At 39.0% G+C, this 24,221-nt stretch overlaps 3 pseudogenes; 1 reads left to right on the top strand and 2 right to left on the bottom strand.

Annotated features, from left to right (window-relative positions):
* Positions 1-6,865: 6,865 nt before the first annotated feature.
* Positions 6,866-9,199, bottom strand: LOC110202065 (CWF19-like protein 2 pseudogene; annotated as a pseudogene).
* A 4,351-nt stretch (positions 9,200-13,550) lies between these two features.
* Positions 13,551-14,437, top strand: LOC110202066 (large ribosomal subunit protein bL28m pseudogene; annotated as a pseudogene).
* Positions 14,438-14,948: 511 nt separating this feature from the next.
* On the bottom strand, positions 14,949-16,914 carry LOC110202067 (U4/U6 small nuclear ribonucleoprotein Prp3 pseudogene; annotated as a pseudogene).
* Between the last annotated feature and the right edge of the window lie 7,307 nt (positions 16,915-24,221).

The raw sequence follows: 24,221 nt of genomic DNA, 5'->3' as shown, positions 1-24,221 counted from the left end.
ATGAACAATTTTATTTTTTTAATTTGCTTTTCCCCTTTGTGCCTTTTAATTGTAAGGTCTACTTACTAAAGGGGACTAGCCCCTCTGATTTTGTCAATGCACCAATCAGTCTCTCCCCCTTTTCCCCCTCACATTGTTTCCCATCATAAGCCCCATAGTTAAAACGCTTGATGAAGTGTTTGTAATATCAGCTAGTGATTCATTAGCAAGACTATATCTTTCAATAGAATCCAGTGGAAGAATGAGAGAAATGCTTATTTCTCTCATATTAATAATCAATTATTTAATTAGAACTAAGGTTTTTCCCCTTTTCTACTTCTTCATTCAAAAATCAGCCCCTGTAGGATTATTTAAGTAGCCTTTGAAGTCCAAGGCTCATAATGAGAGGGAATCTGTTGAAAAGGCAAAGAAATTTTAGTTTAAGTGACTTGATAGATTCTAGTCAATTGAGTTTTACTCAGACAGGTTGGGGGGAAAGTGGATTCTCCCTTTTATCTGGATTACCCTAGATAGGGTGATATGGGCATAAATAAGTCTCTTTGACCAAGACTGAGTGATCAGAGTCCAGTCCTCAAGACCCTCATTAGATAAACCCACTTCTCATTATAATATTCATTCTCTAATTACTTGTTAACCAATCAGAGTTGATTCCTACCCTCAGGAACACCCACTCTTCCAAGGACATATAAGCATTGAGTGAGCTCCATGAGGATTCTTTGATGTTAGAGAGTGTCACTGACCCTTTTTATTAATTATATGCTAGCATAATTAAGGATTACCCAGAAACTGTCTCTTGAACTTTTTTATACAACACAGACTCCAATATGAATTCACTCAGTGCAGGATCCTAATAATATTTAGCACCATGCTTTTTGAAATGCTTTCTATCTATGGTACGTTTTATCAAAATGTAGTTACCCTATTTAGTAGAGTATATTTCAACTATTCAGTGCTGATTGAACCACATTGATTAATAATAAGGATGTGATCCTGGAAAGATGGGCTGAACACTTCAATATTGTTCTCAGCCATTGACCACATACCTCAGGTTTGAAGTCAATCCCTCTCTAGTGAAATTTCCAGCTGAAGAAGAGGTTGTGAATTTCATTAGGCTTCTCTCCAGTGGCAAAGCACCTGGTGCTGATTATATTCCAGCTGAGATTTACAAGGGGTGTGTGTGTGTGTGTGTGTGGCGAGGGGGTGGGGGGATTCCATTGCTCATACAAAAGCTGACTGAAATTTTCTTGTTATACGGCAAGAGGTTATCCACCAGGAGTTCAAGAACACCTCTATTATCCATTTCTACAAAGGTAAATGAAATGGATTGTCCTGTGACTATCATGGTGGGGGGAGGAGGGGTCTCTCTCTTAGTCACTGCTAGCAAGATTCTTGTCAGAGTCCTCTTTAATGGGCTGATTCTTCATGTGGAAGATGTCCATCTGCATGAGAGCCAATGTGGATTCAGAAAGGGCCAAGGAATGGTCAATATGGTGTTTGCTGCCCAACAACTCCAGAAGAAATGTCAGGAGCAGAACAGAGGTCTGTACACAATGTTTGTCAGTCTGACCAAGGCCTTTGATACTGTCAGTCATGAGGGCCTATTGAAAATTATGTCAAAATTTTGTTGCTCAGAATAGTTCAGTATTGTATAGCAATTTCATGATGACATGCTTGCCTGGGTTCTGGGTAATAGATGATGCTCTTGAGCTTTTCCAGTCACCAGTGGAGAGAAATTCTGTGTGTTTGTTCCCATGCTTTTTAGCATGTCTTCAACTATGTTACCAGATGCCTTCAATGAGGATGAACATGCCATCAAGGTCAACTACCTCACTGATGGTAAATTCTTGAAAAGGCTCCAACCAAGACTAAAGTGGAGGGAGGGTTGGTGCATGATTTTTTTTGTTCTCAGATGATTGTGCATTCAATGCAGCCTCTGAGGCTGAGATGAAACAGAATATGGATCAATTCTCTGCTGCTTGTGCTAATTTTGTCCTGACAACACCGAGAAAACAGAGGTCTTCTACCAGCCAGCACCACAGCATTCATATGTGGAACTATTGGTTACAGCAGATGAAGTTTTGAATAGTGTGGATAAATTCACTTACCTTATCAATATGCTTTCCAGGAATGTACACCTTCAGTAGAACTGAAGGTCTATAGAGCCATTGCTCTGACCTTATTGTTGTATGCCTGTGAAACCTGGATAGTATACCAGCACCATGCCAGGACACTGAATTACTTCCGCTTGAATTGTCTTAGGAAGATTCTGAATATCACATGGCAAGATAAAGGTACCAGACACTGATATCCTTTCTTAAACTAAACTCCCAAGCATTCAAACTCTATTTCAGAGAGAACAACTCCAATGACCTAGCCATGTTGTTCAAATACCAAACATACACTTGCCTAAAAGACTATTTTACAGAGAACTCATACAATGGTGGTCAGAAGAAGTAATATAATGACCCTCTCAAGAACTCTCTGAAGAACTTAGAGAGGGATTGACTTCAACCTGAGGTATATAGTCAATGACTTCAGCATTAAGTTGATGATGGTCTGTTGAGAGTGCTATGGAAATTCATATGACAAATTATTGTTAATAATCAACTGATACAGCATTAAAATTAGCTTTCCTCATACCCCTTTGTTCTTTGAGAGACACAGTCTCCTCAATGAATCACTAACTAATAATTATCAAATCTCAGGATTGACCCATAGTTGTCATGTTTGATGGGGTTTTTCTTTAGCTTCTTCTAATCTCAACTGAAACATGTTCATTGATCCATATATCTCTGCCACAACATCCTCAGAATTTCCATGTTGTTTCTCAGCTTGCTCTTTCATTCCTTGGGAAGACTTTTTAAGCCAGATTAATCTACCATCTTCTATCACTGACACTTTAGCAACTGTTAATGAATTACTACCTTCTGGTGGTATGCCTGTATAACCATCATTCCAATTCCAGCTCTTTTTTGGAAAGTCTAGATTGGTAAACTGCTTGGGTTTTCTTTTGCTCTGTTTTCTTTGCTGTCTTTTTTCCAGTTTTGACTGAGGATACAGTTTTCATAGACATAAAGTCAAAGGTCATCCATTCATCTCTCTGAATAGTTTGGGCATCTTCTGTTTCATCTGACTTTTCCTTCTTGCCTCTCCGGGCTTTTTCTAGAAAGTTGCCTACAATGGAACTGCTTCATCTCATTCATCTTCAGAACTCAATGAATTATCAGGTGACTCATTTTTTATATTTATGTTTCCTGTTCTCCTCTTCCTCCTTTTTCTTCCTCCTTTTTCTTCCTCCTCCCCCCTTTTTGGAAGGCCTATCCTTCCTTTTTTCTTCAAAGAATGTTCCGGTGATAGCTGATGTGAATGAGCAAGTTGAACAACTAACATCCATGTATCCTCACCTCACAGTCTCTTCAGTTCTTTGTGCCTCTCTTCTTTCTTAAAACCTGTTTGAGCCTATTGAATCACCTTAGCCCAATTGAGCCATTTCTGTTATTCCCATTCTTCATTGCTCCCCGAACTTCCAAATCTGCCACCAGAAGCTGTCGTCATTGTTGTTTTTGCAGATGTTCGTCTCAAGATATCTTAAACTCAGGCGACGACTAATATTGATAGATCCTTGTATCGCCGAGAAGGGTTAAGTCTAAGACATCTCCAAAGGCCTCATGATGGAAAATGCTGTCCACATCCCAAGAAAGAACTATGAAACTTGACGCAGATCAAAGCATACTATTTGCTATTTTTTTCTTCTCTTGTATTTTGTTTCCTCTTTCTGGTGGTTCCTCCTATTGGTTCTAATTCTTATTTACAACATCACTAATGTGAAAATATGTTTAATAGGAATGTACATGTATAGCCTGTATCAGATTTTGCACTGTCTTGGTGAGGGAGGTGGGGAGGGATTGTTGATAAATCAAAATAAATTAATTTTTAAAAGATATCTTAACCTCTACAACAAAATTAAACATGTAAGATTGGAGTTTAAGGCAAAATTGGAGGGAAAAATGTGTAACTTCAGTACATACTATTCCAGATAAAACCTTTACAACTGATACATAAATAATCTTAGATGAAGCTTACTCTGCATTGTAAGCAGAGTTAAAATTTTCACCCCCTTTTTTGTTCCAAGAGTGTTTGGAATGGGGGAGGAGATCAGGTTACTCAGTAAACCAATTCATCATTTAAGAATTTCACAACAGGGGCAGCTAGCCAGTGCAGTGGATAGAACTCTGGTCTTGGAGTCATCAGGAACTGAGTTCAAATCTGGCCTCAGACACTTGATGCTTACTAGCAGCGTGACCCTGGGCAAGTCACTTAACCCCAATTGCCTCACCAAAAAAAAAGAATTTCACAACACAGCGTTGCTTCTCCTAAAAAGATTTTTCCCATGTAGGATTTTATGTCCAGTTTTAAAGATAAGCTGCTTTCCTAACATGTCTGATATAATATTACACCCACAGACCACTGCTCTCAAATCCTCTTCTGACACTGTGTAATTTTCATTTCAGAGTATGTTCTATATACAAGTGTTCATCCCAAATTAAATAAGAAATTTAAATAAAATTGGATTTCCTTTTGGGATAACACAAGTTAGGCCATAAGTTACTATCCTTGAAGAGAAATGATGGTGCTGAAACTCTTTCTTTAACACAGAACAGAAAAGGTTTCTGATTTAACCTCACTAAATAGTAGAATTAGATCCTGGTTTCACCAACTCATACACCATTGTCTAATTATCCCCGTACCATTCTGAGATCTTTGAAGGACTTTACCTTATACAGGAATACAGAACCAGAAGCTTGGAGATGACAAGCCCAAATACTCATTTATTTGGTTGTTTGGGATATGAAAAGGACTATAATTTCAGGTTAAATAGCTACGATCTTACACACCTGCATCTTATTACAGTAACTTAGATGTTCCATTATTAGCTTATCAAATAAAGATTTGATCAAATGACCACCTGAAATGATCATAGAAATTTGCCATAAGAAGAAAAGAGAGACATAGCTATAGTAAGGGGAAAATGCTCCCCTAACCTGATGTCAATTCCAGGCAAGAGTCATAGAGGCAGCTGAAAGTATTGACAAAATGTCGTAGCTAGGTTTAGAGTATTAGCCAGGTGGGAAAACTTACCTTTTGAAAGGAAATGTCTCACTGGGGAAGTCAAGTCAGGAGAGTCCTACATCAGTTCATGTCCAAAGTTGCTCTCCCAGAGTTCCCTTGAGACAACTCTACCTGTAGTTCCCAGATGTCAATGCATAGGTCTGCTGGTATTATGGATCATTGCCTCAATAGCATTTCTTGACAATCATAACTGGAATCAGACTCGAATAGTATCAATTACAGTCCTAAATAAGATTTAACCGACAATCTTTGCCACGTCTGCTGACATTATTCTGCTTCTTTGTGACTGAAGGGTTGGTCATTTAAGTTTGGGAGAGTCAGGAGAAAATGGCAGTGTCACTGGAGGCACTGAAAAGGTTCTGGTTAATTAAACTCCCTCTTCCCACAGTCATTTACTTTTGGTAAAGTTGCATGGTTTCCACCACTGAGCAAGAAATTTCATCAATCATGCTTAGGGCTGGATATACATTATTTTCATGTTATAATAAAGTAGTTTATCAATAAAATGTACCAGACCTTTAAAATTACTGATCCATTTCTTTTTATTTGTCATCTTCTCCTAAAATCTTAACTCATTGTGTTGTAAAAAACAATCAATAGAATAATTGTTATCTGTAATATCCCATAAATGATGAACAGGGAAAAGTTTACTCAAACCTAACCTCTTAGAGGAAATTGGCAGCTCTTTGCAGACTAGCAGTCAACTTTTTTTTTTAATTTCATTATCAGCCTTTAATTTTTCATTTGTACATGTGGATACATTCTTCTTAAACATGCTAAATGAGTGACATGTGTCACTAGTATAAATTATGATCTTTTCTTTAAATCAGCACTTGAGTTGCTACTCTGAGCCAGGAGTCATGGTAACCTAGAATCAGGAGCTCCCAGGCTTCTCTTTACATCAGTGATTTGTTTCCTTCGGAAGTTTCTTCTGTTAACAGGATTTTGACTGAGTCAGTCTCTAACCTGAGAATGATGACACAGCAGGCCAGAGACAAAGTGCCAGTAATCAAATAGTTGTTTAATTTCAGAGTGAGAAATGTTCTTTTAGCTGAAGTAAAAGAACAGGTTATATATTTAAATCACAACTGGGGAAGGAGGGGAACGGTGGATTACAAATAATCAGAGGTTTCCCATGAGAAACAAGTCTCATAATACAATTCTGTAGTGAAGTCTTTGGGGGTTGTGACCAGCTCCCCTAAAGTACAGAACCATAGTTCTATGATGGAAACAGGTTCTACAATCTTTGATTCACTTCATTTAAGGGCCAGTGATTGTGAGCATTTTCAGAGTTTTGATTAATCAGTCTAAGTAAACTTCTTTGTGCACTCTGACTCTCAAGCCAGAGAGGCAGCTCTTGAGAAAACTAAATTATTAGTATATTCATTACACATTATATTGATTAATATGAAAATTATAAGTTGCTTTCTTACTTCTGAAGTAGAGCATAAGGATGATATAATGTCCTCACCAGGAAAAAGTACAGGCAGTAGTCTTCTCAATAAACTCAGTCTCTTTGAGCACAGGATCAGGGACTGAAGAAACTGCATAAACCAGGGATTGTTAGGAGGTGGCTGACAATCTTTGCCATGTCTCATCCCTAGGTCTGCTGACATTATTCTGCTTCTTTGTGACTGAAGGGTTGGTCATTTAAATTTGGAGAGTCAAGAGAAAATGGCAGTGTCACTGGAGGCACTGAAAAGGTTCTGGTTAATTAAACTCCCTCTTCCCACAGTCATTTACTTTTGGTAAAGTTGCATGGTTTCCACCACTGAGCAAACTGCAGCACTTTCTTCCTTTGGTTATCAAATTTCTCTTGGATTCCCTTCCTCTAAAGTCTTGGTTCTACATCCAGCATTCCACCAATAATTTCCTTTCCAAAGTAGTGAAGAAACTTCTTCCAGTCTTCAATGACATGGGCAAAACCCCCTTGAAGGCCAAAATCCACAGAGAAGTAAGGCAGTCTTCTGGGCACAGACTTCCAGATATCTCTTGAAGACACATCAATTAGTTTTTTGTTCATGGACTACTTTTCATCAGATTCCATTATAGCTTTCTTAAAGTAGATGGGAACCATATCTCCTACTTCTTTTGGGAGAGAAATGCCCTCATAAACCATGTGATATTGTTTGTTCATGCTCATATTTGTTTCTAAAAAGATACATTCTAGTCCTTTATCCTCAAACATCCTCACCAATGCCTTTTGGATATGCCAGATTTCTTCTCAAATATCTTCATCCAGTCCAGTAGCTGCTGTATGGTGCTGCAGTGGGGCTATCAGGCAATGTCCTTCAGTAAGTGACTGACATTTGGGTAAGCATAAGTAAACCTTCACACCTATTGCAATTATGAAGTGCTCAGGAAGCTAAGAACTATTGAAATAATATGGACACTTCTCCATTTGTGCATCAAGCTTCTGATGCTCTGAGATTGCTTTTATCTTCTGCTTCTCCCCATCACCACCAAACCATGCCTTCTAGGCTGCTTTTGAAACAAACATGTTATCCAAAGTATAATATCCTTGGTCAGTTTTTTTGGTAAGATTAGATGCCATCTTCATGAAACTCTGTTTTGATCTGCTCTTCCCATCTTTATATTTTTAACCAAATCCTTTACGCTTAAGTCATCATCATCATGATCATGAAAGTAGGTCACCCACTCTTTATCTAGGTGGGGTGTTATCTGCTTTTTCCTTCTCCCTTCCTTGAGTTCCAGGTACTCCTGGTGCACTGACAGGCCATACTTTTCCTGAATGATCTGTTCTGACAAGGATTATCGCTTGTTATTCCTGCAAGCTTTCACTCTTCATCTGAGATTTTCTTGACTCTCAGATATCTATTTCTTTGAATTGGTGTGCTTTGTCAAGCTGTGCTTTAAGTTGTCCTGCTAAGTTGATGTTTCACGTTAATTCTGCCTTGAGAATCTTGGCTCCAAGTTTATTCATCTCATCTTTGCTTAGAAAGTGGGTAGGTCCATCTTCTGAATTATATCCAGAAAATGAAGTCTTAGTTTCCTGTAGAAATTCTCCTTGCTGAGGGGGAGAGCCTGGATTTTCTTCCTGTGATTTTTCTCTCATTGTCTTTGAAATTTCTTGAATATCAGCAATACTTCTATTAGGTTTAAGTAATTTTTTATCTGAATTTGGTTTCTCTCCTCCCCTCTTTTCATGGCTCCAGGGTAATGAAATTTGTTTAGTGCTTTCATCAGGTTTTAGAAAACTAAGACTCACAGAGTTTTGACCTAATAATGCTGAGGAGCTAGGTGGTTCAGAATCTCTACTCTGACATAACTTATCATCAGAAGGTCTCAAGAAGTTATGTTTGAAATGTCCAAGTAAAGAAAAATCATGGTTTTTTTTTCTTGAATCATAATCTTTTCTCAGTAGATGGGGTTCATTTCTGTCCGATTCTAGAAATTGTGACCTATTGTCTCTTTCATCTGCTCTAGATTTATCTTCAGTAGATAATTGATCACAAGTTTCCCTGTTGTTACCACCTATAATATGTTCCTCTGTGTTTTGCTTTTTATGTTCATGACCACTCTGCTCTGAGTATCTTGATTTTTTCCACCATTCTCTTCCATAGTTGTCCCTTTGTGATGCTGCTTTTTTAGCTTCTTCTAAGCTCAACTGAACTGTCTCTATTGATCTGTATCTCTCTGCTACAAGATCCTTAAAATTTCGATTTTGTTTCTCAGCTTCTTCTTTCATTCTTTGATAAGACTTTTTAAACCACCTTAATCCACCATCTGCTATCACTGAAACTTGAGCAACTGATAATGAATTACGATCTTCTGGTGGTAGGCCTGTTCCACCATCTTTCCAATAGGGGTTCAGCTCTCTTTCAGACAGTATATACTGCTCGACAGCCTGGGCTTTCTCTTGCTCTGTTTTCTTTGCTGTCTTTTTTTCAGTTTTGACTGAGGATACAGTTTTCGTAAACATAAAATTGAAAGTCATACATTCATCTCTCTGAACAATGTGGGACTCTTCTGTTTTATCTGACTCTTCCTTCTTCAATTTCCAGGCTTTTTCTATGGAAGTTGCCTGCAATGGAATTGCTTCACCCATTCATCTTCAGAACTCAATGAGTTATCAGATGACTCATTTTTTTCATATATCCATTTCTGTCTTTTTTCTTCTCTTTCTTAACTTTTTTTGGAATGTTTTTTCTTTTTCCTTTTTCTCTTCACAGAATGTTCCTGGGAGAGTTGTTCAACTTGCTCACTCACATGGGCTAACATCCTCATTTTCTCTCCTGGAAGTCACTTCAGTTATTTGGGCCTTTCTTCTTTCCATAAATCTGCTTGAGCCTGTTGAAGGATCTCAGCCCAAGTGTGCCATTTTTGTTCTTTCAATTCTTTGATGTTTTTTCTACATTCCAATCTGCTGTCAGAAGCTGACATTATTGTTGTTATCCCACATGGTAGTCTTTAAGGTACATTAACTCCTACGACAAAATAAACTTTGTAAGATTGAAACTCATTAAGACTAAGTTGGCCAAGGAAATGTAACTTCAGTACATACTATTCTAGGTGTAGGCAAATCACCTTAGATGAAACTTACTCTACATTATAAGAAGGCTTGAAAATGTCACCCCCATTTTTACAAGGAATGTTTTTAATGGAGGAGGGGATTCTGTTTACTCAGTGAACTAATTCATAGTTTAGGAACTTCACAAAATAGGGGTGATAAGAGTTTGTGACTGTATGGTGCCCAAAAAACTTTGTAAGTTTACAAATAAGGATTTTTGAAAAGGTCTTTTTCTTGTACCTTTTCCTACACAGTAATCAATTATCAATTCTTCCTTTTAAAATATAATCAGTTAAATGCTTCATAGGTTTTTAACCTTATCATAATAACCCTTGATAACCTAACTAATATCTTCACAATTTTCATAACTGATTTCAGATGAAACTTCTTCTCTACTATAGGCAAACCCAGAAGCCACCAGTTTCTTAAACTACAGTACTGGGGCAGCTAGGTGGCACAGTGGATAGAGCATCGGCCCTGGAGTCAGGAGGACCTGAGTTCGAATCTGGCCTCAGACTAACCACTTGACACTTACTGGCTGTGTGACCCTGGGCAAGTCACTTAACCCCAACTGACTAAAAAACAAAAAAAAATACCCTTAAACTACAGTACTTTAGAATATCGCAACATATGATCAGCAGGGCTGATAAAATAAGATGATAGTTCTCAAATATTTTTCACCTTCCTTTCAAAATTCAGTTCATGATTTAACAACATCCAGATGAAATAGATATACTGTTAGGAAAGCAGCTTCTGATACAGTGGTTTCCCAAATTTTACACTACAAGAAAATTTAGAGGCATTATAATAATAGTCACAAAATCATGAATTTAAATACATGGAACAAAATTCAGGAGAAGAGATTTCCAAAAAGGAAGCTCTCACTTTATGGACAAATTTTTCCACTTGAACCCCCTAAAATAGAAGGCAGGTTTCTGATAAGGATCTGAAGTGGGCACCTCTTATTCCAGTTCCTTAGGGTCCCCAGCAAATAATCAAGAAATTGAGGTCAGTGGTCTCTCTGGGACAAAAGATGTCAAGGAAGCAGGTAGGGTCTCAGGCTCTTTTATGTCTGCCTTCCTAACAGAAAATTACTGAGACCTCCCCTGACAAATGGAAACCAACCCTGATTGGTGGCTATTTAAATTTAAGGAGGAGGTGGGCTGAGAGTTCACACCTCCTCCTGGTGGGGGGGAGGGGCATAAACTGACATTCAAGAAGCCTCTAGCAATCTGGGTGAAGGAGACCATTTTATTCAGAATTCTTCTGGACAGGTCACCCCAAACTTTGATGAAGTGAGCAAGGATGCCTGAGTCACTGCCAGTAGTATGGACTAGCTCAGGTTGGCTTTTGTTGACAGGGGAAAGCCCAGGCCTTGGGAGGGGCTGGAATAGGATGGCATTCCTCAGCTAAAATGGGCCAGAAAGAGTTTCTCTTTAAGCTAGCAGATGAGATGTCCTTGAAAACAAAGAAGGAAATATTACAAATTAATATTAATAATAAAATGATACAGCATTAAAATTAAATTTCCTTAATGAAACAGGATAAACTCTGAATGAGTTCCATTAGCATGGGCCATGATGTCTCTGGATGACAAGAGAGATGAAGGAAAAGTCGTTCTGTTATATTGCTGGGGAGGGAGAAGTGAACCCTTTGAAAGAGGACACATATTTCAGATGGTTCTGGTGGTTTCTCATTCCATGAGATCAGCTCAGTGTTATAGAATATTATAATCGATGTCCATGTCCATTTCTCTTTTTTGGTATCAACAACTCTTTTAGGTCAATATGTAGTTGTATTAATTGTATTTTTTTATTGTTCAGTCATGTCCAACTCTTTGTGACCCTATGGACCATAGCATACCAGTACTGTCCATGGAGTTTTCTTGGCAAAGACACTGGAATATTTGCCACTGTAATGCTATCAGCATCCTAATTGGATATTGAGGCAAGCAAAGATTAAATGACTTTCTAATTGTGTGACCCAGGGCAAAAGTCTGAGACCAGACTAACTCCAGGCCTAGCATTCTATCCACTGAACTACCTAGATGCCTCCAGTTAATTGCAAAACAAAACTTTATTTGATTTATTTTACTTCTTCTAGGAGTTGCATTAATTTTAATTTTTGTTCATAGCTCTCTTTTTGTAGTTATACCACTGACTTCACACTTAGGAATGGCACATCAATAAAGAGCCTTACAATGTCTACTAAAATATAATCTTTCTTTCAGATATTTGGCACCTTCAACACTCAGCAACTCATACCCTTTCCTCTAAGAAAATTCATAACGTGTAGACCCTGGAAGGTCTTTTTTTTTTCTGGAGTGCTCAAGATGCTTTCCTATGGTAGTAGAGATTTTTGATGGGCTCCTTGTAGAATTCTTATAAATGGACACTATATCTATACATCTATTTCTTGTCAACCAGATAGAAACCAGCCTTTAACCTGGTAATGGCTAGAGCTGAACAGCTAGGGACAGGAGAATCAGGATACAAACAAAAGTTTAATTTCAGAGTGAGGAAAACGAGGATTGCAAACAGAAGCCACCCCTCCTGAGAAAGGGCTTAACATGATGGGGCAAGGTAGTGCTTTAAAAGTATACATCAAAAACCACAAGTAGGCTGGACTATGACATAATCATTCTCAAATCTTGAGTTGCTGTTTCCAGGGCAGGCTCCTGTGGCATTCCTGGGTCCTGTGGGAACAGTCTCCAAGGTGTCTGTCAGAATGGGGGAGGGTGGGGTACACAACTAGCAGGAATAGGAGTTCAGTACCTATTTCAGTTCATTTGGCAGATATGAGGAACAGGGATTGTGAACGTGTCAAGAAGGTGATAGATGGCTGTAGACTGCACCGTATTGGCTCTAAGGTCCCTGGAAAATGGGGGGGGCACAAATCCCTCAGTGAACACCTGGTTGTGGTCAAAGTAATGCTCTTTGCCAGAAGGTAAGAACATCCAGAACACAAAGGATTGTTGTTATGCCAAGCTCAGGACACAGCCTGTTTGCTGGGCCTTAGCTCTAGGAAACAGGGTACCTTCAAAATATTTTGACAATCTATATATATAGGTATAGGTAAACATATATACACACGTATATAGACTAGGTAGCACAGTGGATAGTGCACAGGTCTTGGAGACAGACTTGAATTTGAATACTACCTCAAACTCCCTACTAGCTCTGTGACCAAGGCAAGTCACTTAACTTCTCTATGCCCTACTTTCTTCATTTATAAAGTGACAATAAGAACATATATCTCACAGTGTTGTAAGGAGCAGATGATTTAGCATATAGAAAGTGCTTTGCCAAATGTAAAGTACTAAATGAATGCTAGTTAATTGCAGCAGTATTGCTATGTGAATGCTGACAGTTTGGAGGAGTCAAGGATCAAAGGTTAGATATCTGATCACTATATATGGCAAATAAAATTCCAAGAGACAAAGTTCTGAGTATGAAAATCAATTTATTAATATAGGCCAACAAATAATTGATAAATTGAGGTCAGTGCTCTCTCTGAGTGATCAAAGACATAAAGGGAGGATCTCAGGTTAATTGGGTCCTGTATTAGGACCCAGAAAATTACTGGGACCTCCTTTGACAAGTGAATGGCAACCCTGGTTGGTGGGCATTTAATGAGGAGGCAAACTGAGTTCTCAATTCCTCCTCTTGGGGGAAGGAGTGTAAGCTGAGGTTGGTTTAAAAATAATTCTTAATTGAATGGGGGTCGATTAATTCTAATCGATTGAAGATGGCGTCCAGGGTGTTGTCTTCTCACTTCTGAGCTGATGTGAGGACAACCCTAGGCTGAAGAAACCAGGTGGGGGGGGAAGGTTAAGAGTACTAAGCCAGGGACTCAAAGCTCTCTCCCTGTGTTGTAACTCTCCCTGTTAATGTGGCTGCACAAGTACCCTGCTAAACTCTGGGAAACCTTGAAGCTGAGGCAGGGGATTTACTCTCACCTGTTTGAACACTGCCTCAAGTTATCACAAAATGAAGGAACACCCACAGCAGTCCATCATAAACCTAATGGGGTGAAGTATAAGATAAATCCAAAAAATGGACAACATGAGTTTGTCCAGCATGCTCCCATCCCACTCTACTTTCCCTCTGAATCCCAGATGGTTCTCTAGGGTGGTGAGGGCTGAATCCGTGTTTATAGATATACCAACAACGACAAGCGTTCAAGGTGCGTGAGAAAGACTTTGGAAGCCCCATCTGTATGAATGAGACCTTTACAATGAGATCTTAGACAAGAAATTCAAAGCAATGGTGACCAGAGAGCTCTGGATCTAATTGATGAAGCCTATGGATTTGATTTCTATATCCTCAAGACTCCAGAGGAGGATCTGTGCTCCAAGTTTGGGATGGATTTGAAATGAAGAATGCTATTGTGTCTTGTCTGGAGGGACTCTCAGCTCCACCCAAATGATCCAGAGAAGAGAGAATCTATTTACAACAAGTACCAGGAGTTTGTGATCCGAGAAGAGGTGAATGTGTTGGGCTGACATTAGAGGAAACAGTGGAAAAACAAAGGCTCCTGGAAGAAAAAGACCCTGTCCCTCTGTTCAAAGTATACTTGGAGGAACTCATTCAGCAGCTTCAAGACCAGGCACTTTCAAAGCCAGCTGTGATGCAAAGGAAAGCCTGGTGGTCAGCAGCTTCCCAGAGACCAAACTGTTTGATTAAGAGGCCTCTTTCTCTTCTTCCTCCTCCTTTTCCTCCTCCTCCCCATCGTATCCAGTCCAAACCCACCGCTGCATATTTCACAGGGAATTGAGAAGTAGAGTATATAAAGACTTTCTTCCTCGCCCCTGCTGGCCACCCAGCAGAGTTCCTGGCCTGCCTCTGATGGGAACCAAAGTGACATACCAGCTCTGAAGCACAGTACTCCCTGAGCTCCCAATGATGCTTTGAACTCAATACTTTTATTTTTCTGAGACACAGTCATTCAAATGAGCAATAAACAAATCCATCCAATGACAAAAAAAAAATTCTTAATCATATACACAGAAAGAGAAATGAAGGCAGCACTAGGATGACTAGGGAACAGGGCAATTCTCTCATAGTTCTTCCTGATACCATTTTTGGAACTTTCTCTCACAAATGCACATACTCACATGTGCACACATGGATACACAAATACATGCATACACACACACACACACGGATTGGGGTGGAGGAATAAAGGGAGGCTGGAGGCATAAAGACAGTGGAGAGGAATGAGTGGAGATCTCAGTTGGTCACAACCCCCAAAGACTTCACCCCAGAATTGTATTATGAAACTTGTTTCACTTCAGGGTAAGGTCCCAGTAATGTTCAGCCCCATACTGTTTGAAATGCTCCCTGGCCATGTTCTCTGTGGGGCACTGTTTGAACTTCATTTCTCCACAGCTCCCATCTTTGGCTGTGCCCTCCCACATCAATGTACACATGTTGATTTTTTTTTCCATGGAATCATCAGCATCCCCTTTTGGGTTAGATGTCTTTTCATCCCATTTTATCCTGTGCATCATAAGACACTTGAATTTTTTCTGTGCCTTAGGGCCCCCTTCTACCACCACCACCCCTGAAAGGTACAGCTGCCCAGCATTGGCCTCAATCTGGAACTTCTTGGATGGGTTACTCAAATTTTGAACTCTATATACAGATATGTGTACCCCCTGTGAAATGTCTTCCTTTAGCTTTTTGATTTTCTTGACCCTTCTCTCTTCTGCTGTTAGTTTTGGGGCAGCATTTGCTTCTTCATGTACTTTCTGTCTTTTTGCCATCTGGGCTCTGATATGGGCTTCCACTTTTGGTGGATCTTGAATAGCTTCAGAGCCTAATGTTCTCACCAAATTGGAAATTGTCACTTTGTGTTCAGGAGGAGGCATCAAACCCAGCCTGACTTTCTCTTGTAGCTCCCTCTGAGCTGTCCTATGGATGCGTCTTCTAAGTTTCTTCTGCTCCTTCCTGGTGAGATACACTTCCACCATCACTGGCTTGTCACTGTCCACTGGAGGGGTTAGCTGTGCTGGATGCTCTACAAAGTTTGTGATCCCAAAATAATTCTCTTCCTTGAGAGCTTCCCCACTAGGGTCAAATCCACTGGGGGCAATGTAGGAGTCCCACTACTCAATATCAGGAGCCTTTCCTTTTTTGAGTTCCTGTTTTGGAGCAATGAGTGCCAGTCTGGTTGAAGTGTGAATGCCAATGTTTTTGGCTGCCTGTGAGATCTCTTCCTGTAGTTTCTCTACCTGAGCCTTTGTCTGTAGTCTCTCGGTAATCTTTTCAAATTTGCCCTTGTCATGGAATTTAATGGTGCTGGGAAGGTACAACGGAATCAAAAACTATGTTGGATTCTGTTTCTTCCAATAGCTTCTTTTTGAGCTTCTGTTTGAACTGTTGCTGCTTCACAGCCTGAATGTTGGCCTTTAACATTGGCATTCGGTGTGTCAACTCAATCTCTTTGCCTATAGCATCTACTATGCTGCCTTGTTCATCCAGGGTCAGGGGTATAGGCTTTGTCTTGTTTTTCAGCTCCACCTTTGAAGGAGCAATGCCCATAGCATGAAGGTTAGTCAATCCAACCATGTTAGCATTGCCAGTAAGTCCTGGCTTTCAGTGTCTGCTGAGCCTGGATGAGGGCTTGTAATTAGCTGCTTTCTGAGCCTTTTCAATGGCATCATTCACCTAGGTGGCAGCCTTAGAAGGCTGAAATAGTATTGCCAATTAGTAGCCACTGTGATTGTGAGGAGGAAGCAGTCTTTTGTTGAGTGGTGGGAGGTCTAATGAAGCTCAGCTGTTTTTTCCTTTCCTCAATCTGCTCAGTGACTGCCTCCATCATTTGTTTGATCTGCAATTTAGTTAACATGCCTGGGTTCTCAGATGGTAGTCCAGGAATTAACTCTGGCTGCTCTTCCAACTCGTCAGACCTTGGTATATACCTCTTCTTCACCCCTCATGACTCCATAGATATCTCTGAGTCGTCACCAAATACCTCCTTCAGTTCTTGTTTTCAACTGCTGTCACTTCTAGACTTGGAATGCTCAGAACTATGGCCCTGTTCCATTATCTCAGTTTTTCAATGAACTGGAAGATAGAATCATTAAGAAAAGGCTTCAGGTGATCAGCTGTTGTCTTCTTATCCATGCCCTTTCCTGCACGATTTAATGCTGCCAGGACCACTGTGGGCTCTGAGAAACCCAACACCCTTTTCCCTGTCTTCTCAATCCATGGCTTCAGCTCATCTAGCTCCCTCTTGGCCAGGGCCATTCTGTAGAAGGAAGAACAAAAGGCAGTGAAACACCGGGATACTCTACACAGCACCTCACAAACTTTGGGTGCTGAGACCAACTTTTTGGTTTCTGCAACTACAGTACAATCCCTTCAGGGTCCCCAGCAAATAATCAAGAAATTGACATCAGTGGTCTCTCTCTTTGACCAAAGATGCCATGGGAGCAAGGAGGGTCTCGGCTCTTTTATATCTGCCTTCCTAACAGCAAATTACTAGGACCCCCCTGGAAAATGGAAACCAACCATGATTGTTGGATTTTTAAGAAGGAGTTGGGCTGAGAGTTCACACTTCATTCTGGTGGGTGTAAGCTAACATTCAAGAAGCCTCTAGCAATCTGGGCAAGGGAAACCATTCTATTCAGGGCTTCTCTGGCTAAATTTCTCCTTTGTAACCAGGTCACTCTAAACTTTGATGCAAAGACTGAGGATTCTTCACCCCCCACCTTTTCTCCCCCGGTCACTGCTACTATTGTGGACTAGCCCACATTGGCTTTTGTTGACAGGGGAAAGCCCAGGCCTTGGGAGGGGCTGCAATGGGATGACATTCCTCAGCTAGAACGGGCTGTCAAGCTAGTGAAGAAATGGCCTTTCAACCCAGAAGGAAATATTACAAATTATTATTAATAATCAAGTGATACAGCATCAAAATTAATTTTCTTTAACGCAACAGGACAAACTCTGAGTGAGTTCCACTAGGCAAAGCCAGGATGTTTCTGAGTGACAAGAGAGATGAAGGAAAGACTGTTATATTGCTGGGGAGAGAGGAGTGAACCCTTTGAAAAGGATACACATTTCAGTTGGTTTTAAGGTGTTCTCCTTCCATGAGATCAACTACAGTGTTGTAGAATGTTATAACTGATGTCCATGTCTATTTTTCTTGTTCATTATCAACAACTCTATTAGATTAGTTTATGGATGTAGAACAATCCACTGTCTTTAGCCTGGGCCTGATCTCAGGGCTTTGCAGGCCACAAGAGGCTCTTTCCTGGGGGCCAATAAAATGGTAGTGTGGAATACAGTTGCCTAGAAATGCAAAGTGGGTCAATGGACCTCCTGGTCCTAAACAGAGTGAAAAGAAATGAGTCTTCTTCTCAGCTCCTCCCCCACCCTTTTCCAGATTTGAATAGGAATAAAAGCCCATGGCAAGAAAAGAAATCGCTCTTTTCAACAACGCAAGGATCAAAGACCACTCCAAAAGACTTGTGATGGAAAATGCTATTCACATCCGGAGAAAGAACAATGGAGTTTGAATGCAGATCGAAGCATACTATTTGCTCTCTTTTTTTTGGGGGGGGGAGCGTTTCTTCTTTGTCAAGTTTCCTCCCATTGTTTCTAATTCTTCTTTACAACACGACTAATGTGAAAATATGTTTAATATGAATGTATATGTAGAGCCTTTATCAGATTGCATGCCATCTTGGGAAATGGGGAGGGGAGGGAGGTGGACAAAATTTAAAATCCAAAAGGTTATGGAAGTGAATGTTAAAAACTAAAAATAAATTAATTTTTAAAAAATCACTAAATCTGCCTGTGTCCCATAGAACAGAATGAGTAAGACATCATTATTATACTCTTGTTTCTCCAAAGTCAAATACCCAACAAAATAATAGATCCTGGTTGGGCCACCTAGACCCCTCCTTCCTGGTTTCCACCTGTGAATCTCTGATTCATAAACTGTTTCATTCTACCTAGGTGTAAATCTAGCTCTTCCACCTGTGTATCTCTCAGATCTCAGGTTTTGAGATTACAGGACTTAATACCACATCACCACCAGCACTGAAACAAGCTTATAACTTTATCCAAATAGCAAGTCTTAAACATTTTATCAGGTAAAATGTAAAGAATTTTTGGAAACCATGATTATAAAGTGAATGAAATGAAATATACTCATAGAAATAGCCGTTTTTAGACAACTCTTTAACAGCTGAGTCTATAACCTAACAGTATCTAAATTACAAGAGGAGTTAGTTTTCTAACTCTGCCGGTGTTACTAATGTACTTAATCAAACATGAACAACACTAGGAAGTACATATACAGCTTTACGAGTTTGAAGTGACAACTGTTATTACTGGGTTGGCTTCAAAATTGACTAGCCTAAGGATCATAAGCCACTACTGTTAAAATTTCTCACTCTATGGACAAGAGCTTCTTACCAATGATCCTGAAAGGTGAGTGTGCATGACTACCAGATGCTTATCTAACTTTCCTTGAAATAGACTAAGAAGTCAACGTTTCAGAAAATTCTTAGGGAAGGGCTGTATAATGGGTAGGGAAATGAATTGAATCTTCTCTCTTTAGATTCTGGTCCCCAAGTAAAAGTAAGTCACTGAATTGTAACCTGATTATGAAGCTAGATCTCAAGTTCTTAAACTATTGACACTGATTATATGTTAGTCTGTTGCCTAAGTTCAGTACTCAGCGTTATTTCTCAAACTAGTTACTTCAAACTGTTAGCATGATTGGTAAAATCTTACTATCTGATATATTGCTAAGTCCTTTTTTAAAAGATACATCAGTTTTAAACAATTAAATCTATAAAGCAGGAGAATCAATGTCCACTTGATCACAAATATCCCACTTAAAATGAAACCAGAATTCAGTCAATTACACCTGAATCTATTTTCCCAAATGTTATCATAGAGAATGTCTAAGTAATAATTTCAATTAGTAAGCACTATTCTTTACAAGGACTAATTATTTCAAGCACTTCCTAAGGCCTACAGTTTTTCAGCTAATCCACTGTCAAAAATTAAAAGTGCCATTCCCTACTTTTTAAGCTCTAATCTACCGTAATTCTCCTAATGGGAGAGCATCATTAAAAATCACATTCTGATTCAATTTCATGACATCTTTTGACCAAATCAAATCTGGGTTTTATAACTGCTGATGGCAACATGTGAAATCTCACACATTTGTGTCAAAGCTTCTAGACTGAGAACTTACTGTTATCACTTAGCTCATTCTTAAAGGTATGTGTTGAGATCCCTAGTTCCATATAATTTTTATTATTTTTCTTCAAAATACTCAAATATCCTGACCAAATTCTTGTCATTACCTTCTCACTTGACAGCTTCACGTTCCCATCCCCTGATTTGGAGCTCAGGAACTTCCAGCTGCCAAATAAAAAAAGACACCTGAAATTTCCCATATCATTCTTCTTTCAAAAAATGTCTTTAAACTTTTCTCAACATGCTTACATTTTCTTCTTTGATCTCTCTCTCTCTCTCTCTCTCTCTCTCTCTCTCTCTCTCTCTCTCTCTCTCTCTCTCTCTCCCTCCCTCTCTCCATATATATACATAAACATATATATAAACATATATATATATATATATATATGTGTGTGTGTGTGTGTGTGTGTGTGTGTATACACACATAAACACATGTATATCCCTCCAGGGGTCTGGAAAACCAAACCTTCCTTATTTCTTTGATATTCTCTCTTAAATATTCATTTTGCTAACTCATTTCCTACATTCATCACATTCAACCATATCTCAGACTCACTGAGATTTCACTCCACTGAATTTCTCTTTATAATTTTAGCACACATACTGATGTTAAACAAACCCAGTGACTTACTCAAATCTTTACTTTCCTAGTTGTGTAGGTAATTTACCTATACATTAGGTAAATAGGTAAATCTATTTTGCTAGGTGGTGTAATAGATAGAGCACTGATGCTGGAGTCAGGAAGACCTGAGTTCAAATCTAGCCACAGACACTTGACACTTAGCAAGTCTCTTAACCCTAATTGCCCCCCAAAAAAAATTAAACCAAAAGACTATCATTATTAAACACATTGTTTGATTGATCACAATTCAGGTATTTTTTAGGAGATTAAATCCCTTCTCTCATTGCCCCAGAAGGGGAATGAAACTTGCACTACCTGGGATAAACCACTCAAAAATCCACTAAGATGTTCTTAGTAATTACAAAAACCTTTAGGAGGCCTGCAGTGACTTACATCCCTACCGAGGCACAGGAGTGGGGTTCTAAGCTCTCTAAGTCTTAGCTAGCAGCTTGTAAAAGACTTGACTGCTCAATTTCCACTTGAGGTCCGGCATGTCCTTTATAAAGACCAACTCAAAACATTTTTCCAAATTAAACCACGCTTAATATTTTCTCTATTTACTCTTCACTTTTCAGCATCTGGAGACAGCTAATATTTTGTTCCAAATCAAGAGAGTTGTGTTTTCAAATTCTGAACATTTCTTCTACAAATAGTTCTTACCAGAGTAACATTCATAAGACCACTAGGGAAAAACGTTGATCAAAGTGTACCTTAATAATAAAAATTTACTTTTTCAGTTTTAAACACTCTCCCATAATGTCAGATATTGGATGAGCAATTGTAGGACACTGAAATGCCTTCAGACAGGGAGGAATTGTAGCCCTAAATTTGCATAAGGAGCTCCTCCTATTCTATTTACAAGGAGATTTAGATGTAAGAAGAAAGGAGTTGTTCTACAAAAAAGAAAAGGAACCCTGGGAAGCCATGCTAGAGAACAACTTAAATGCTGAGGTTACCCTGTAACTCCCAACAACATTTAAAATTTAGAGGCTTCCTTTTCAAGGGAATGTGTCTCCAACTCTAAGGCTAATGTGGGGTTAGGTGGATAACTGAGATCAGGACTTCAGGTTCTGAAAGAACAAAAAAAATCTCTTAAAACAATAAATTTCATGAATTTCAAAGTCCCTTCCTTAAATTAGCTTCCCTTTTTCATGAACCAGGAAAGGGTTAACATTTAAAATCCAGTTTTGGTGGCCAAGAGGCCAGACAGTTCTCAATATTCAAATTGAACATAATCTACAAATTTGAGTTTGGGGCTCCAATCACATCTGAATTTACAGCCCTTGGTATTCAAGATAATTTCCCAATTAAAGTTCCAGTCTCAAAAGTAGGAAGGAAACCTACCCTCAAGTTGCTGCTTCTGTAAGTTAAAACAAAATTCCTTTCTACACTCAGCTTCACTTAGTCAATCAGCATTTGTTAACTCTATCTTATCAGTAGAAAGGGTAGATACTTAACTTCTAAAACTGGTTGGAAAGGGGGGATAAAAAAAAAAACACCTGGAGAGAAGTTGGAGTCTAGGAAAAAGAAAAGCTATCTTTGAAATCCACAGCTGTTCCCACCTCTCTTCTTAGGAATTGTACTATAGCTATTTCCAGCAAGCAAGGAAAGGTAATTAGTTAAGGGAGAAGGAGCTGAGGGAAGTAAGGGAACTGGAGAAGGGGTTAAGGTAGGCTGGAAATCCGGAGGCTACATCAAAAAGGTAGCAGGCCAAATGAGTGAGGAAGAAGAGGGTAAGCAGGGTAAGGGGGCAGAGAAGGAATTGGGGGAAAGACTGGGCTAATGCCACCAGATGACTGAATTTTGTGGCAGGATCATTTGGGGCTTCTGTCTCTCATAATAAGCTTTAAATCTTTTAAAGATCCATATGGGGGCCACAATGATTCACCAGCTGAATTAATTGTTGTTTTAGACCAAATATCACAGAACTTAAACTTTTGCTCTTGCTCTCTCTTTTTTTCCCATCCCTGGCACGTTAGGGAGCTCTCCCTTATCCGATGCCATAAGATGTTTTTCTAAGGGAGTTCCTTTTGGCACACTGTTTTGGTTTTTTTTGCTATTTTTGGAGGTGTACATATGTATGTATGCATGTATATGTTATATTTGTACAAATATTTTACAGCAATATTGTTCAATGAATAATTGTGAAGAAACAAATTATTCTGAGTACTATAAACACTCAGATCAACTATAAAGGATCTATGAAGGAAGATGTTATCCACTTCCAGAGAAAGAACTGATAAATAGAAGTAAACATAGTATGATTAAAAAGTTTATCAAATGTCACACTAGAAGAAAAATTAAAAATATAATCCCAATATCATGAAATTAAATGCATGGAACAAAATTCTTTTTTTTTCCAGAAATTATTTTATTTAGGTAGGTAACTGACTGAGGGCATCTCATTTGTAACCAAGATGGAATTCACAGTATGATACTGCATTCACACTTTAAAAAATATATCTGTATGTACAGGAATTTGAAAATAGATATAAACATACATTACTTTCCAAGGTCCAGTTTCATTTCCTTGTCTCCCCCCACCCAAACTAAATCAAAACAAAAAATAAAAAAGGCAGAAAATTCAGCAAGGCCAACCTCTCCAAAACAACTTTAAAATTTAAGGAATGATAGTAACAGTTAAAACAAGAAAGTCTGACACAGCATCATGTATCACCGTAGAGTATTACTGAAGGAAAATGGAGTTTTGAACTCAGATGGTACTGGATTACTTAAAACTTATTTTTCAGTAAAAGTAAGCACTGATTTCTAAAAGAAAATTTACTCTTTACAAATAACTTCACATGTTCACTAGTAGAAAGTAATCCAGTGCAGCAACAAGTGACTTTAAATTCACCAAGTGTATAAAGTTAGGTTATAACTGGCTTTGCAAGAAGCTATACTGTAGGAGGCCCACCAGAGTTCAACATGACCATTCTACTGTTTCTGTTCTGTACCGTAATACAGCTGTGTAGCATTATACAAGGTACCCTGATGTTCAACTATTTTGGCATTTAAATTGGATTTCAAAGGTGATTTAAAAACAATAAAAAATTTAGTTTTTGATTTTTTTTAAAAAAGGGAGCATTGGGAAGAAGAGGCATTATATTATCTCATCCAAGCTGCAAGTCTCAATCCTCTTACAGGAGGCATGCCAGCTGTGAAGATGGGAGGTGGCACGGGATTGCCCACCTGGGGGGCACAACTTGGAGGCACAGCTGGAGTAGGGCAACTGATGGGTGGCATCTAAAGCCTTGGAGTATAGTGGGGAGGAACAGCCTGAGTTGGTAACAATCATAAAGGTGGAAAACTGGGGTTATGTGGGGGTGGTTGGTGGCAGACATTTTGGAAGCAGGGTGCTAGGAAGCCTGAACAAAATTCAGTACTAATCAGATGTTATTTAGTCCGATGTATTTCCAAATTACCTTACATAGGAAAGTACCCTATCACACATAGCTCGAATACAGCTGAAGAAACTGAGGTGGAACTTACTTTCTTAACATAACCGGATTTTTAAGGGGAGCTGATTGTTCCCATTCTAGCTAAGTATAAGCCTGGCTCTTCCACTTGTGAATCTCTCTGTTTATGAGCTTTCTTTTTGTGACATTTAAAAAATTTTGAGTTTTGAAAAGACTTTGAATATTATCTCCACAATGGATAAATAATTGCTGAAAGGAAGAAATATCATGTCCTTTATTTGCAATCTCCTCAATTC

This window comes from Phascolarctos cinereus, unplaced genomic scaffold, assembly GCF_003287225.1.
Source record: "Phascolarctos cinereus isolate Bilbo 61053 unplaced genomic scaffold, phaCin_HiC Scaffold_4;HRSCAF=312, whole genome shotgun sequence".
In the NCBI taxonomy this organism is placed as follows: domain Eukaryota; kingdom Metazoa; phylum Chordata; class Mammalia; order Diprotodontia; family Phascolarctidae; genus Phascolarctos; species Phascolarctos cinereus.
Note: the sequence above shows the minus strand (reverse complement) of the source record. Positions and strands in the feature narration are given on the sequence as shown.